Source organism: Equus caballus, chromosome 8 (genome assembly GCF_041296265.1).
Source record: "Equus caballus isolate H_3958 breed thoroughbred chromosome 8, TB-T2T, whole genome shotgun sequence".
NCBI classification, from domain to species: Eukaryota; Metazoa; Chordata; class Mammalia; order Perissodactyla; family Equidae; genus Equus; species Equus caballus.
This window is the reverse complement of record NC_091691.1, coordinates 80,469,812-80,486,382: the sequence shown is the minus strand read 5'-3', so window position 1 is coordinate 80,486,382 and position 16,571 is coordinate 80,469,812. Positions and strand designations below refer to the sequence as shown.

The window sequence follows — 16,571 nt, the reverse complement described above, 5'->3', positions numbered from 1 at the left end:
AACTAACATGTACTTTAATATTCCAATGTATATAAAGCACCTGGCACCGAGGAGGTGCTTAATAAATGTTAGTTCTCTTTGCCTTCTGTTAAGATGCCTGTGTGCCTGGGTGTAGGTGTGGGAGGGGTGTGTTTGTATACATATATACATGTATTCACACACATTTTGTTTTTTACAGGATCTGCTCTTGTAAATAGGATGTGAGAACATTGAGAAACCCTTTGAAGGACATGTTGATGCGTCCATGAAGGAGAAGGAATAACGAGCAGAGCCGGGGCTCTGGTTTGGAGACCCAGTTCTTCCTCTTTGGATATTTTACCCTTAGACATCTGGACCAGTTCCTTAAAAGTCTCCAGTCTAGGATCTAAGACACTGATTTAGAACTATACTGCTTTCTTTGTGAGTGCTGTTTGATAAGTCTAGATAAAGAGCTTTCGACCTTTTGAATTAAATACCTCTTTGGTCACTAAGTGCCTCTTGGGCTCTCTTCAAGGGTTCAATTACTTGTAGACAACGAAGGTATTTTTTTAATTCCTCCATGTTGAGAATGATACACACCTCTAAAATACCATGGCAAATTAAAACAGCTCCTTTCTAAGAGTCCTGGGCTCATTAACACTCAGCAGCTTGAGTAAAAGTGAGCCAGCACTGAAAAACAAAACACATAATCGAGCCCTCTCTAGTTGCGTTTATTTCTCTGTCAGTTATCAAATTGAAAAGTGGCTTTTAATTTAGTAAAAGGATAGACAAATGGAACTTTGAAAACCCTAGGGGAACAAGCCAAGCTGGCTTTATGAGTGTATACAACCTATGCAATAACAGAGCTACCTAGAAGGGCCCCACATGTGGTCTAATGATGTGCTGTTGTCTTGAAATTCTTAATAATTTTGAATAAAGGACCCGTCCTTTACATTTTGCACTGGACCTCACAAATTATTTAGCTGGTGCTGGGGACAAAGAAGGGAGGTGGCACGGAAAATGACTTATTAAACCACCTATATGTTGGGCACAGAGCTAAGAGTTTAGAACAGATTATCTCATTCAATGTGCCCTAGAGGGTAGGAATCACTATTCTCATTTTACCAAAGGTGAAACAAGCCAGCAGAGACTAAGGTGCTTATTCAAGATTACAAAGTTAGTAATGGTAGATTCATTTTTCAGAGTTTTCCATAGAGAAGAATTCATTAATAATATTTCTTCCATAGAGGAAATCTCTCCCTCTGCCCATTTTCCTTGGTGCTTCAAACACCAGACGACCTGGAGTATGGAGAATAAACATTCCTCGAATATATTAGGAGGCATCAAAAGAAAATTATATGAGCTAATTTGTGTTGCTTTGTTGTGGGATGAATTAGGGAAAGCGTTTTTGTTTTTTGTTTTTTCTTTTTAATTCTATAAATCCTTTCCCCCCATTTTAATTAAGGGACTCTAATCTAGGATAATTTCAGGAAGTAAATATTTTGAGCCTAGATCATAGTATTATATTTAAGTGCCAAGTGAGAAAAACACAAGGTAGAATAAGCATATTTAAGTAAATAAAATTATGGTTGAAACTATATTCATGAGGGAGCGTGGGGCTGCAGAGTGTGGCTAGTGGATAAAGAAACTGGAAATATTTTAGTGCTTCAGAAGTCAAGACATTATGAATTTACATATGTTAAAAGTGACAAGCATGAACACCCATGTCAGTGAGAGGTGGGAAACAGCAGTGCCTGCTTCTCTCCTCCTGGCTGAGTTGACCACATATGGTTCAGAGGGAGGACTCTTGACAATGTTCAAGGGCTTCAGCATGAAGAGTGTGAGGGTGTTTGTGAGTGTCTCTATTTTAGGTTGGTGGTAGGTAGGTAGGTAGAAGTTGATCGTGGGGTCGAAGGAACAATTTGAATTGGCAGTGGCACAAAGGGCTTGGTTTTGTATGTTGTTTGGTCTTCTCAAGTGGGGTCCATTTTGTCCCCTAGGAGATACTTGGCAATATCTGGAGGCACTTTTGGTGGTCATATGTGGGGGATTGGAGCTCTGTGCTACTGGCATCTAGTGGGTAGCGGCCAGGGATATTGCTGAACATCCTACAATGCACAGGATAGCCCTTCACAACAAGGAATTATCCAGCCCAAGGAGCCAATTGGGCCAAGGTTGGGGCATTCTGGCCTAGTAGTGTTTACACCATCCTGCTCCCAACTCCCTCCTCTGCTGAAGGTCCTCAGTTGTAATAAAGAATTGGTCTTCAGATATGTGCTTTTAGTTATAAATATGACATTTTTAGAACCAGGAGGATATAAGAAAGGGAGACAAGTATTATTTAGTTGCTTTTCACTGTAGGAATTTACATTCTGAGGCTAAAGAGTAAATGAATGCATTTGCTAGAAAAGAAGTTTAAGAAAAATATCCATACTTTTATGGAGCTTCTGAGTTGCCCCTAGGGTGAAAGGCTAATGAGTCAGAAATAATTTACAAGGCTTAGAAGCTAAAACCAGAAAATACAAAAAGGCTTCAGATGGATGAAAGCAAACTATAATTATGATATGCTGTTGTACCAGGTGCATGTCATGTAGTATTTACTTACTAACGTTCATCCAAGGATCTTGAACCCTTTGCATAAAAACTTCAAACATTGTGAAGAAATCCTCTTCTCTCTCTTTTTTTGCACATCACGCTGCACACCAAAGCTGCAGTTTCAAGCTTTCTCAGTGTAATCTAAAAATATTTGCTACATGCCATGAGATTGTGGCTAAGAAATGGTGTAAGAGGCTGGAGTTTTTCTAACAGTCAGCGTCTCTTTGCTTTGACCTTTCTTTGTGGTTCTGTTGAAGCCTGCATAGTAATTTTAGTAATGACCTTTAAAATGTTGCTTGTCAGGGTGTGCTCAATGGACTTTGCCTTGTCATTTTGGATGGAGAGAGGTGGGGACTAATGTGATCACAATGCAAGTGATTCGGTCCCAGTTTGTAAATAAAGTCTGCAAAGTTCAGTCATTGAGAAAAGGAGAACTACTTGATGTCATATAGAAAGTGCAAGCAGATTGACATAGTTCAGGTATACTGTGTTGAATTTATGGACACCTATCTTTAATGTAACAATTTTAAAAAAACTAACCTCTTTTTCTGACTGCGAAAGTAATTTGTGATTATTATCGAGAACTTGGAAAATACAGACAGGAGGTAAGAAGAAAATGGAAATAACCCATAATCTTGTTGCTCAGGGATAACCATGCTTTAACAGTCCTTCATAAAGCAGAAGTTAAAAAGAAGGTTTTGTTTTATTTCACAAATAAATTTCTGTATCTACTTCTTTACCAAGCTACAAAAACCATTGTGAGAGTCATTGCCTGAATAAATGACGTAGAAAAACCTTTATAAACTTACTTGTTTTTGATGTTAATTTGAAGGAAATGAATAAATGTGGTTGCAACATCCTCTTGGAAATGTTAATAATTTCAATTTAATCAGTAATCTCTATTTTCCTGGTTTGAGTGTGATATAAACTCTCTATAAAGGAAAATAATATTTATAGGACTTCTTTCTTTTGTTGTTTGTTGTTTGTTGTGTGTTTTTTTTTTTTTTTAGGAAGATTAGCCCTGAGCTAACATCTGCTGCCAATCCTCCTCTTTTTGCTGAGGAAGACTGGCCCTGAGCTCACATCCATGCCCATCTTCCTCTACTTTATATGTGGGACGCCTACCCCAGCATGGCTTGCCAAGTGGTGCCGTGTCCACACTTGGGATCCGAACTGGTGAACCCCAGGCTGCCAAAGCGGAATGTGCGCACTTAACTGCTGTGCCACCAGGCCGGCCCCTATAGGACTTATTTCTTAAAGTTGGTTCAAAGACTTCATTAAAGTACCTGTTAATCCTGAAAGTACTGCATATACTTCTGATAAAAAATTTTTTTCTTCTCATCCATTGTTTAAGATACTCCAGTAAAACAAAAAGGTATAAGGCATAAAGTGAAAACCCCCCATTATCCACACTGCACCTTGAGATAGCCACTGTTAACAGAGTTAAGCACTGTTAACAGTATTTATTGATAGGCTTCATCAGACTTTTTCTTATAATGCTTAATATGGGGTAGACATAGTGATCATCATTTCTAATTTACATGAGTGGGATCATACTACACAGACACTTCTTCACCATGTTTTTTCACTTCATATCTCTTGATCATCACTTCTTTTCTGTGCACAGAAATCTACTGCCTTTTTTTTGGTAGATGCTCTGTTTTACCAGTTTCATATTGATGGACACTTATTTCTGATTTTTTGCAGTAGTGAACATCCTTGTGTGTCTATCTTTGTATCCTTCTTCGGGAGTTTGATCCCACCCTTCCCTAGGACAAATTTAACCTCCTAAAATTCTATAAGAATTTCTTTATCTTTTTATATTAAGAAACACTGTATGAAAGTATGCCATGATACACGAAGCCTGTCAGTTCTCCTTGCAAATGTTCTTTCAAATCCTTCCACTTCTCTGCATCTGAGCTGGCACACTCCTCGTCCAGACCACACATAGTCATCTCCGGCTTAGCCTACAGCAGTGACTTCCTACATCTGCCCTTTACCATCTGTGGGCCCTAGAATGATCTCTAATAATGAAATAATTAATTTTCCTGCCAAGAACATTTCAACGGCTTTCTACAACCTTTAGAGCAAAATTCAAACCCCTTTCTCATGTGGTCCTCAAGGCCCCATTGGGGCAGCCTTCACTTTTCTTCTCTACTTCTCATAGTGGTTTATCATTTTTCCTGGCACTTGGGCCACACCAGCCCCCTTTCTGTTCTGGGGACATGTATTAGTCTGTAGTCAACAAGCTAGAGACCCAGGAGAGCTGATGATAGAGTTTCAGTCTGAGCCAGAAGGCCTGAGAACCAGCAAAGCCGATGGTGTAAATTCCAGTTGGAGTCCAAGTCTGATAGCAGAAAACCAGTGTCCCAGCTCTAAGACAGTCAGGCCGAGAGAGTGAATTCCCTTCAGCCTTTTGGTACTATTCAGGCCTTCAACAGATTGGATGAGGCCCATCCATGTTGGGGAGGGCAATCTGCTTTACTCAGTTTACCAATTTGAACGTTAATCTCATCCAGAAACATCCTCATGGACACACCCAGAGTAGTGTTTAACCAAATGTCTGGGTACCCTTGTGACCAGGTCAAGTTGATGCATGAAATTAACCATTATAGGACAATTTCCTGCCTCCAGACCACTCTATTTTTTGAAAAGTTTTTCACAGAACTGGCTTATTCTCTGCTTCCAGTTCTCAATTCAAATATCAACACCTGTAACTGACCTTTTGAAACCACACTGTTTCAGATGGGCTCCCCAAGAATCACCACATTCTCTCATGACATACTGAGTATCACTTATAACACTTATCCAAATACGTAATTTTTTATTTGCTGTTTACTTGTTTTTAATCTCTCCCTACTAGAATATAAATTGTGTTAGGGCAGGGACCTAGTATGCCTTGTACTTTATTGGTATCTACCAAAAACATATGTGCAATAAATGAATAGCATTATTTCAACATCAATTGGATAATTTAATAGTATCAGATTTTAAAAGTCCAGTATAGACAAATCTCCCTTATAGAAGAAATCCAAATAATATATGTAGATAAGCTGCCCCTCTTGCAAATGGACTAGACAATAACTTGCTTCCAAAGAACATAGGATGGGAAGAGAGGAATAGTAAATTTACAGTGGAGAAACTTGACAGCCACTACCTTGACCAAAACTATCAAGTAGCTATCATACGACCCTGACAGGATGCGTTCAGAAGGGCACAGCATCCCTCTGTGGAATTCTCGCCAAAAAGGCATAATCTCAATGTAATCATAAGAAAGCCTCAGACAAACCCAAATTGAGAGGTGTTTTACAAAACAGTTAGCCAGTATTTACAAAACTGTCAAGGTCATGAAAGACAGGGTAAAAGGAACTGTCACAGAGTGAAAGAGACGTAACAACTAAATGCACTGTGGCAATCTGGATTGGATTCCAGAACAGAAAGAGAATATTAATGGAAAAACTGGTGAAAACCAAATAAAATTGCAAGTTTACAAAAATGTATCAATGTTGGTTTCTTAGGTTTTGGGGGCTTTTTTTGAGGAAGATTGGCCCTGAGCTAACATCTGTTGCCAATCTTCCTCCTTTTTTTTTCTCTCTAAAGCCCCCCTATACATAGTTGTAGGTCCTTCTAGTTCTTGTATATGGGATGCTCAGCATGGCTTGATGAGCAGTGCTAGGTCCACGGCCAGGATCCCAACTGGCAAACCCTGGGCCACCGAAGCAGAGCGTGCAAACTTAAGCACTCAGCCACCAGGCCAGCCCCCTGGTTTTTTAGTTTTAACCAAAATGCCACAGTAATGTAAGATGTCAGCAACAGGGGAAACTGGTGAGGAATGTATGAGAACTTTCTTTATTATCTTTGCAACTTTTCTGTAAACATACATTTATTCCAAAATAAAAAGTTTATTTAAAAAAAGTAGGTAGTCACAAAACAGAATCTAAATAACCACAATATTTTTTCAAATCTTTACAAATAAAAGAACAAAAACCTGAAAATAGTGAGTCCTCTAGACTCACCACACATACACAAAAAGGTAACTACATGAGACGATGGATGTGTTAATTAACTTAATTGTGGTAATCATTTCACAAGGTCTACATATCTTGAATCACCACATCATACACCCGAAGTATATTTAATTTTTATTTGTCAATTATACCAATAAAACTGGGGAAAAAGAGTCCTCTAGAGAAATACTTATATGTTGCTACAATAGTCAAAAGTGCAATGAAAATTCTGCCTTTTTATGATAGTTAATATACATATATAGATAACTATGACTCTTTGAATTATGTTTACAGAATTTTTAAACCTCCTAGGTCTCAACTCTTATTTTCCCTACTTTAAAATCCTTAAAAGATATTATCTTTGCAGTTAATGCCCATTTAATATTTACAGTTGAAGGATATTTTTAAACCTACTGGCACCAAACCGATAATTACTGCTGTTAAAATCATCACTCCTTAAAAAAGAGTTTCTACATGAGGGATTCTTACATGTCTATAAACTTTAGCTTATTTTTGTTTTGAATAAAATCCAGAAAGATTATTAAGAAATCAGGAGTAATGAGTACCTGAAGTCAAAATTGCTGAATCTCCGATCCATCTGAGGTGTTAGAAATGGAACGCTACCAACAGATTCTTCCACCAGTGTCTGAAGTGGCTCCTGCTGTAAGATAGTAACTATCTAAGAGCAAGAGCAGTTTGTGCTTTTTGTTATCACTTGGGTAGTTATATTCGTTCTGATAATGGCATCTGCTACATTCAATTGTGTAATGACAAATTAATAAATAATCCACTGTAGAAAATATCCTGGTTTTGTATTACATAGAATTACCTAAGAAGTCAATACCTACTTAAGACATTTTGTTAAATGTTGACTTGATTTAGTTTTCTTTACTTTCATGAAGACGCAGATCAAAGTCATGAAAGACAAAGGAACTGTCAGAGCCTGCAGGGCACTAAGAAAATGCAACAAATAAATGAAAAGTGGAATCTTAGATCACGTCCTGGGACAGAAAAAGGACATTGGGGAAAAACTGGCAAAATCTGAATAAGCTTTGTAATTTAGTTAATAGTTTTGTACCAATGTTTATCTCCTGCTTTTGATCATTAGATTGTGGGTATGTACGTTGTTAACATTAGACCAACTGGGTAAAAGATAGACAATTACTTTCTGAACTATTTTTGCAACTTTTTTGCAACTTCTGTAAGTCTAAAATTATTTCAAAATAAAAATATTTTTAAAAATTGCATTGGAAAATTCCTCAGGAAGTTGTTACCTCAGAGAGAGACATGATATTTCTCAATTTTTCTAATAGAGCCCGTTTTCCCTCCAGCTTTGAAACAGAGCATTGTTTCTTCAGTTGAGCAACAGATAAAGTGGAGTTGTTGGCTTGTGCTTTAGGAATATTTTGTACAGAAATAAATATTTGAAGATGTTAGAATTATGCTTTGTACAGCAAAATGTTCATACTTTGAGAGCCCCATTGGAAGTGAGACCAGTGGAGAGAAATATTCCCATTTCTCATCTTATATTTATGCCAGAGCATTTGCTCATTGAGTGGAATATTGGGCTAAATTGCCTAATTTAAAACTGGGGAATTTCTTTCTTCTTTCCATTTTTTTCCTTTCTTGTCAAGGGCATATAGTTGAGTTTGAATAAGTAAAAAGTAGATATCATGTGACTTCACTGTAATCCAATGGAGGAAGTAAATAACGCAGGATCTTTGCTAAATGAGCGATGGCGGAATTCGTTCTTTGAGATTCCTTTATAAATCATAATCATTAAAAGGAGGTCCTTTTGACAGTTCAGCGATTATACCCTGTTTCATAATTACAATTCAGTAAGCGCCTACCATATACTTGCCCATTTATCTATCTCTAGTCTAAAACATAACTCAGCAAGAGAATGTATCTGTTTTACAGATGAGAGAATAGAAACGCAGAAAAGTTAAGTAACAGGTCTGATTTAGACTTCAGACTCAGAATAGGCTGTCTCTAAATGTCTGTTTATACTGCTTTACCTACGCTGCAACAGATTCTAGCCTTAGTGTGAATTGTGTCGTAGTGAGAGTTCAGCACACAAGTCTTTCGACGTATTTGAAATATCCTGTTAACTTTAAGAGGAAATGTGATATTTTGTTTGAAAATGGTTGTATATAATTATATTTCCTTCAAAATATAGAAATATATAAGAAAATCCAAGGTCTTCTAGTTATTAAGTTATTAGGTTCTTTTAATAACAAAATGTATTAAGTTAATAAAGTATATAATCTCACAAATACATTAACTTAACTATGTCAAGATCCTAGAGTGCCTTTTAATAATGTATAGTATTACAATACACTAAATGTGTTTTTTTAAAGCCAGAAAAAATATCAGTGATATAAAAGAAGTAACTCAATGTCTACTTGAAATAGTCTTCTTCTTTGGCTCTTTGTTTACCATTCAGAACTATAGTGAAAAATTTATGGGTAATCTCCTTGGTGCACAGTTACCCTTTCAAAGTAGAGATAAAGAACCAACCTGACTCTCATCCCATTGAGAGTTCCTACTGAAAAATTTAATTACAGACTTTGGGTATGGGAAATATTATTCTGATGAGCTTCTGTTCTAGAGTACAGATGCTCCATAACTGGATTGGTAGACAAAGATCCTTAACGTGGAACAGAGGGAAAGAAAACTTTGTGGCTGTTGTTGCTTTCACCTTACAATGAAAAGCGACATAATTAGATACTATACTTTAGCACCCTGTTATAAGATACAGGTTTAAACCTATCCCTTACATCGTGAAACCAGCAAGTTTCCTTCCATGTACCCTGCTAGTCCTTCTCAGTGAAGCTGAAAGGCGTTAAAGGGATTCCGAGATCTTTTTTGCCTGAGCAGACGATGTTCTTTGAAGCTCTCTTATAAATATAGAATACCAGAGCTCCTTACTTAAGTTTCAAAACTGCAGTGTTTTGACCTAAATGATCACTGTTTCCTAAACGTCCCTGATCACAAGAATCATCCAGGTACCAGTTTAAATTACCTTGTCCTAGGCACGTCATCTGAAAATTCTAATTTAATAGATTGGGGTGGGGCCTGAGGATCTGAATTTTATAGGAATGTCACAAGTGATCAGGCATATGTGGGATACAAATTTTAAAAAATAAAATAAAATAAAACATCTGTTACTCCTCTGGGGTGTTATGAGATTATTGGAAAGAATAAGAGCTTTGCTATTAGTCAAATTTTAGCTTTCCTCATTTATGTATTTTTTAACCTCTCCTTCACTGTCTGTTTTAAAAGATAATAATAATATCTGTCTCTCAAATTTATTGGAGATATTAAATATGAAGGATCTAGACTCTTACTACACAAAGTGTGGTCTAAGGACCAGCAGCAGGCAGTCACTGAGAACTGGCTAAAAAGGCAGGATCTCAGGCCCTGCCCCAGACCTGCTGAATCTGAATATGCTTGTTAAGAAGATGCTCTGGATGATTCATTTTGCACATTAAAGTTGGTGAAGTGCTGACCTAGTCACTGAGTAAGTGTTCAGGAAATGCAAGATTCTTTCCTTCTCATTGTATTTGTTGCATCAACAATTCAGTTCAGCTGGGCTCAGTGATTGTCACTACCTTTTCTTTTTTTTTAGTGGGGAAGATTGTCCCTAAGCTAGCATCTGTGCCAATCTTCCTCTATTTTGCATGTGAGATGCTGCCACAGCATGGCTTGATGTGTGGGTCTATACCCAGGATCTGAACCCATGGTCCCAAGGTCGCCGAAGCGGAGTGCATGAACTTAACCACTATGCCACTAGGCCAACCCTACCACCATTTTTTTACTATTGGTTTAAGGCCATCCGGTACACTTTCAGCTCTTGCACGGTGGAAAGGCATTCATGAATAAAGAAATGCATGGGCTGGAAATCAGTCTACTGCAAAAGGTTACTCAGGACCTCCCCTTCAGGCCTTTGTTCCCGCAGACCACCTCAGGCATGAAGCCAACAACACACTTTTCAGTCTTTTCTAAGGATTACTTTGGAGCTTCTTATATGTACCTCACTGACACAAACTGACAGTTTCCTACACAGCTTTTGCTACTCTTTAGCAGTTATTAGTAGCAGGGGAGGCCTACGGCTAATAACTAAACTGGTCACTGCTTGAATAAAAATTTGGAGGAAGTTTCTAAAAGCTTTTGAGGTTTCCTTTTTTTTTTATTTCTCATTTCCAGAGTTTATCATTGAACCCTGTACAGTCAGAAGATGAGAATTAGGTAGAACCAGTCTTACTGCCTCAAAGACATTTTCAGTAACTGCCTGAATTAAGATGTGCAGTACATGTTAGTACATGACAAATGAAAATGAAGACTGTATTTTAGACTTTGGGGGTGCACTCAGGGAACAGTGGAAAGGCCAGCTGCTGCCCTTAATATTTTAGGTGGAATGACTTTATTAAAATAGCAGATAAATTTAGTTGAATGTTTAAAAATAAAAATAAATAAATAGGCTAATTTTCAGGTTTATAGATATTCCAGCCACAAAAAGAAAGACTTCTTCAATGCCTTGTGTCTCTTAAAAAAGTGTTCTCCCCGACAGAACTTATTGAAATCTGGTATTTGTAAGTGTTCTATCACTGATATGTTCCTCTAAAAATATTCTTTTTGAATTTCCCTTTAAACAGGTGAACACCCATTCTCAGACGCTTCTAATTACACTGTATTCTGTAGCCAAGCCAGCAGGCTGACTTCAACCACAACCACACCTCTGCCATTTACTATGCTCTTGCAGAAATTGGTAAGTGTGCTCTCACCTATTGTTCCTATGTTCTTAGGGAAAGATCTGTGTATTGAAAGACTGGAACACCAAGTTGGGTATGCCTGGAATTCTACATGGTAGATCTTTGAATTTACTGACCATTCTTTGCCGTATTGTAGACGGCAAGCTTATGATTCTTCACCATTTCCACAAGATAGATTTAGCAGTTGAAATGAGACATGCTTTGCTTGAAGTTGAGAAAGTAAGGAAGAAAGAAGCATCTTTCACTAAAATCAATGGGTCATCAAAGAATGAGGTCTTCAGGAAAAGGACTTTGTCCTCAAATTCACAAAATAAGCTATCTTTCATGTTATGGGTTGAATTGTGTCACCCCAAGATTCATATGTTGTATCCTAACCCCCAGTACTTCAGAATGTGACCTTATTTGAAGATAGGATCTTTACAGAAGTAATCAAGTTAAAAAGAGGTCACCATGGTGGGTCTTAATCCAATATGACTGTATCCTTGTAAGAAGAAGGAATTTGGACACAGACGCTCATAGAGGGAAGGCGATATGAAGAGACACAGGAAGAAGACGGCCATCTACGAGGCAAGGAGAGAGAGATCTGGAACAGATCTTTCCTTCACAGAAGGAACTAACCCTGCTGACACTTTGATTTCGGACTTGTAGCCTCCAGAACTGTTAAGACAATAAATTGCTGTTGGAAGCCCCCCAGTTTATGATACTTTGTTATTACAGACCTAGTAAACTAATACACATCATGAGTCACTGAGAACAGAAAACAGCAGTGGATACTGTATCTATCAGGATTAGGGCAGCTAAACTGTCTGTTATGTGCTTATAGTCTAAAAAACAAGACTACCAATTTGGTGATTTTTTTCAGTTCTAACCTTGCATTACTTTTAACTTAATAACAACTATGTATACATCATAGTCATAGTGCCACAACTCAGGAATGCTTTCCCTTGTATTATTTCATTGTCATTATGAAGTACTTTCTCATTCATTAACTCTCTTGATCTTCATAGAAACCTTGAGCCAGACAGGAGCTTAGCATGTCACCCTTAAGAATGGAGCCAAATAGTAGGAGAGAAACATTGCTAATACTTTCCATCTATAACCTCTGCTGATCACCCAAACTCTTACGGGATTGGGTGAGGTTTTATTCCCTAGTCAGTAATAATTGTGTCAGATAGCAACAGAAAGCAGAAAGTATCTATTCTGGTTTGTGCAGAAATTGACTGTCTGGCGAATGAAGGGAGAGGTAGAGCTAAGGCTGACCTTTTGTGGAAAAGGTGAGATCTGAGGGGCACTGCCCAAGGACGTCATGCCATTCCAAGTCTCCACAGTCCCGCCATAATGCCTGAACTTCCCACCTCTGGACAAGGGTTCCTGTAGAGCTCTTCCTACAGTGCAAACATCCTTGAGGGAAATTATAGAGTTGATAATAGAAGCTTCCTTGGTCGACTGCATAAGAGGCACATTTTGTGGGTAGGGGCAAAGATTAACTACCAATCACACCTGTAATGACGCCTGTAATGCAGGAATGAGTAAACACAGCTCATTGTCACCTCACAGTTGGATTCAAGGGCTTACCCTAGTTAATCCAAGCTTTCCTAAGAACACGTTTTCCTTTTTAACTGAGTATCTGCACAGAAGTCACTGGATTCCCTGAAATATACAATTGATACTGGTTTTTATAAGACAGAGGAGTTAGCAAACTTTTTCTATAAGGGCCAGATAATAAATACCTAGGCTCTGTTGGCATAAGGTCTCTGGTGTCTGTCACAACCATTCATCTCTGCCGTTGTAAGTGAAAGCAGCCATGGACAGTATATACACAAATGGGTGTGGCTGTGTTCCAATCAAACTTTATTTATGGACAATGACATTTGAATTTCATATAATTTTCATGAGGCATAAAATCTCTCTCTTTCTTGTCAACCATTTAAAATTATAAAAACCATTCTTAGGTAGAGGGTCCTCCCAAAACCATCTACAGGCTAGATTTGGTCTGTGGGTCCTGCTTTGCCCATCTCTGCAATAACATAGTTCCCTCCAAACAATTGAAGCCCATAAATTCATAATTGAAATCATTCTTAGAGGTCACCTAGTTTGGTAGCTTTGGGAAAAAAATTGTTTTGAAGCAGTGGGACCCTTTCTTCAAATACGACTATACAGTACATCCCAAAAAAGGGGAGCTGCTCTGGTTGAATGGGGACAGGAATGGAAGGCAGGTCTGGGGTGCCTCCTGCCTTGCTCTTTTGGTCTTAGAGTACTTTTCCAGAATCCACACAACAGTTTTAAAATCACTTGATTTAGTCCAAAACCACAGTTTTTCAAAGAGTAGTCCAAGATGGCATAGTCACTTGGAGGACAAATGTAGACTATAATTCAGGTCTATTAACCTGTTTATGAAATATAATATGAAGTCTTTCTCCCCTCTGAGTCCCGCCACATTGTTTAATTGCTGAGTAACTGCTCCTATCAGTCCTTTTTTGTTAACTTTTAATTTTGAAATAGTTTTAGACCTACGGAAAAGTTGTAAAAATAGTAGTAGAATGTACTCTCATATTATAGTGGAAAAATTCTCATATATCCTTTACTCAGATTCATCAATTTTTAACATTTTGCCACACATGTAGACACACATTATTATTTTTTTTTCTGAACTATTTGGGAGTAGTTTCCATATATCATGCCCTTTGCCCCTTAACATTTCAGTGTGTAGTTTTGAAATCCTATTACTCCTTTTGGCATATGATTTTGCAGTCACAAACTTTTTTTTATTGCAATCTAATGATCACGTTATTTCCTTTCCTAATCTTAATTCTTTCCAACATGGTAGATATTTATGTGTTTTGTATGCTATTGCTTTTCAAATATTTTTAGTCTATGAGTTTTCTCATTTCACTTAGCTAAGTAGTGAGAGTTTCCCAATTCCTTGTCTTTCCCCATGACTTTGTGCACCAACCACCCCCGTACCTTATCTCTACACTTCTGGTAAGGAGTGGCCATAACTGAATCATAACTTTGCTCGACACTGCAGCCTCAAATTTACCCACCCAGAGTTCGGTTGTTATCTTTCAATCCCTTGTAATTACCCTCATGGTCATATCACAATAGAGCGCTGGTCATTTTGTTACTTTTATTTCTGTTATTTACTTGTAGTTTGAGTTTAGTGTGGTTTGAGTAACTAACGGAAGTATCATGAGCAGAAGGAATTCATACTTAGAATTCATGACTCCAAGAAGTTATGCTTTCTCTTGTGTCTTTTTGTGGCCTACACAGATATTTGCTGGGATCAGAAGACCTGAGTTCTTGTTCCTCTTCTGCTATTTATCAGATAGATAATCTTTGTTGAGCTCTTAATTTCCCACAACCTTAGCTACCGCATCTAAAAATGACACCCAATTTCTAGACCTATTCTCTAAAGACCTGCCTTGTCAACTTGAGGAATTCTTTTGAGGATAAACTGATAAAGTATATGTGAAAGGGCTTTCTAAGAAATGCCAGTGTATTTTAAAACAGCATATATTCAAATATTCAGAACTGGGTCATTTTACAGATGAGGTTTACAAAAACCAGAAAGATTAAATAACTTGTTCATGGTCATTGAGCTGTTTGGCAGAAACAGGTTTCCTGGTTGCTAAACCAGTGCTTTTTTAATCTCAGCAACCTGTCTTCCTAGACAGAGTCTGCCTCTCAGGTTGCTCACGTTTATCCTTCCCGCAGTGTGATCGGATGTTGTGAAGAGTGCAGTTCCAAGAACCAAATATATTTAAAGCACCACTTGTGCAGAGTATAAACAAATATACAAGTTTAGAAAGAGTGACACAATTTAAAGAAAATGTACAAGGATTATAGGTGGCTTAAAATTGTATTTACGTTATTTGAAATATCTGTCAGGAAATCATTCCTGCTCACTGAGGTCCAGGTTTTGTAAAATCATCAACAACTAGGATCTGTGTTAAGCTTGAACAGTTTAGTCCTTAGTTCAGCCAATAAATGGCCAACATAAACTGTCAATAAGCATCATTTTTCAACTGATTTCATTACAAAGACACTAACACAGTCTAAACAGTTAGTAGAGGAATAGTCTAAAAATTTAGACTTGCAATTATTAAAGAGGATACTGGCATAATTTGTAGCTGAAATAGGCAACAAATTAATTTGTTTGTTCTGTTGAGTGTTGGAAGAATACCCTCTTGGACATTGGCTTGAATCTACTGTGTGTCCATTCAAACAGAATCTCACTGGTAGAATTTAAGAAAAGTAAGAAGGTGGCAAGGCTCATAGCTCACAAATCTGAGAAGATTTTTGAACCGTTCTGATAGCAAGTCTATGCACCCTATTTAATTCAAGCTTTCTATTCAAATGAATTATATGAGGAAGTATTACTAAGTTTCAATCAGAGAAAAGACTGTAATTACAAAGTTCCGGGTAATTGTACCAGAATGTTAGAGCTAAGAAGGCCCCCAAACTGTCTGTCGGGGCTAAAGCCTCTGTAATCCTACACACCAGAGTTAGTCCACTGTCCTCAGGGAAGGTTTGAATGGCCAGATCCAGCATTTGACACACATTTTCACAGGTAATAAATTTATGATAAAACCGAAAATTATTGAGTTCTCAGATCACTTCATGTGAGTTTGTGCCTCCAGTGTGCCTCTCTGACTCACTATCATGGGCATTTGAACATAAGAAGGATAAAGTCAACTGTAGTTTGTTATTGATCTGTTTTCCTATATCTGAGGCAAATTTCAAGAAATAGTAGAATTTGAAAGCCCATGATTTCCAACCAGGTCATTTAATTTTTCTCTTTGTAATTTAATAAATTTTCCCTTGAAATATAAAAGCAATATGGTAATCCTTTATCAATTATGGAGGTTAAAGTCCTAAAAAGTACTGTGCTCAGCAAAACCACTATCGTTACAATCCTGATCACAAGGAATATACAGTGTAAGGAGAAAAATGCATGCTATAAGAATATTATGTGTTTTTTTTGTTAGTGCCGTCGCGTTGATTCCCACTCCTAGCGACCCTGTACACAGCAGAGCAGGACCCTGCCGGGTCTTTTTGCACCATTCTCTCACCTTCTCACCTTACAGTGCTGTATCAATGTTCAGATGCTATTCATAGGGTTTTCACGGACAGTTTTTTAGAAGTGGGGGGCCAGTTCCTTCTTCCTACTCTGTCTTAATATGGAAACTCCAGGGGCCGGTCTGGTGGCGCAGCGGTTAAGTGCGCACGTTCCACT

At 37.8% G+C, this 16,571-nt stretch overlaps 1 protein-coding gene across 1 annotated transcript in view; it reads right to left on the bottom strand.

Annotated features, from left to right (window-relative positions):
* POLI (DNA polymerase iota) overlaps positions 1-7,296 on the bottom strand; it is a 36,208-nt gene extending 28,912 nt beyond the window's left edge. The window contains exon 1 of the mRNA XM_070275666.1: positions 7,127-7,296. The gene's annotated coding sequence lies outside the window, so the exon portion shown is untranslated. The remainder of the gene's footprint in view (positions 1-7,126) is intronic.
* Positions 7,297-16,571: the final 9,275 nt, after the last annotated feature.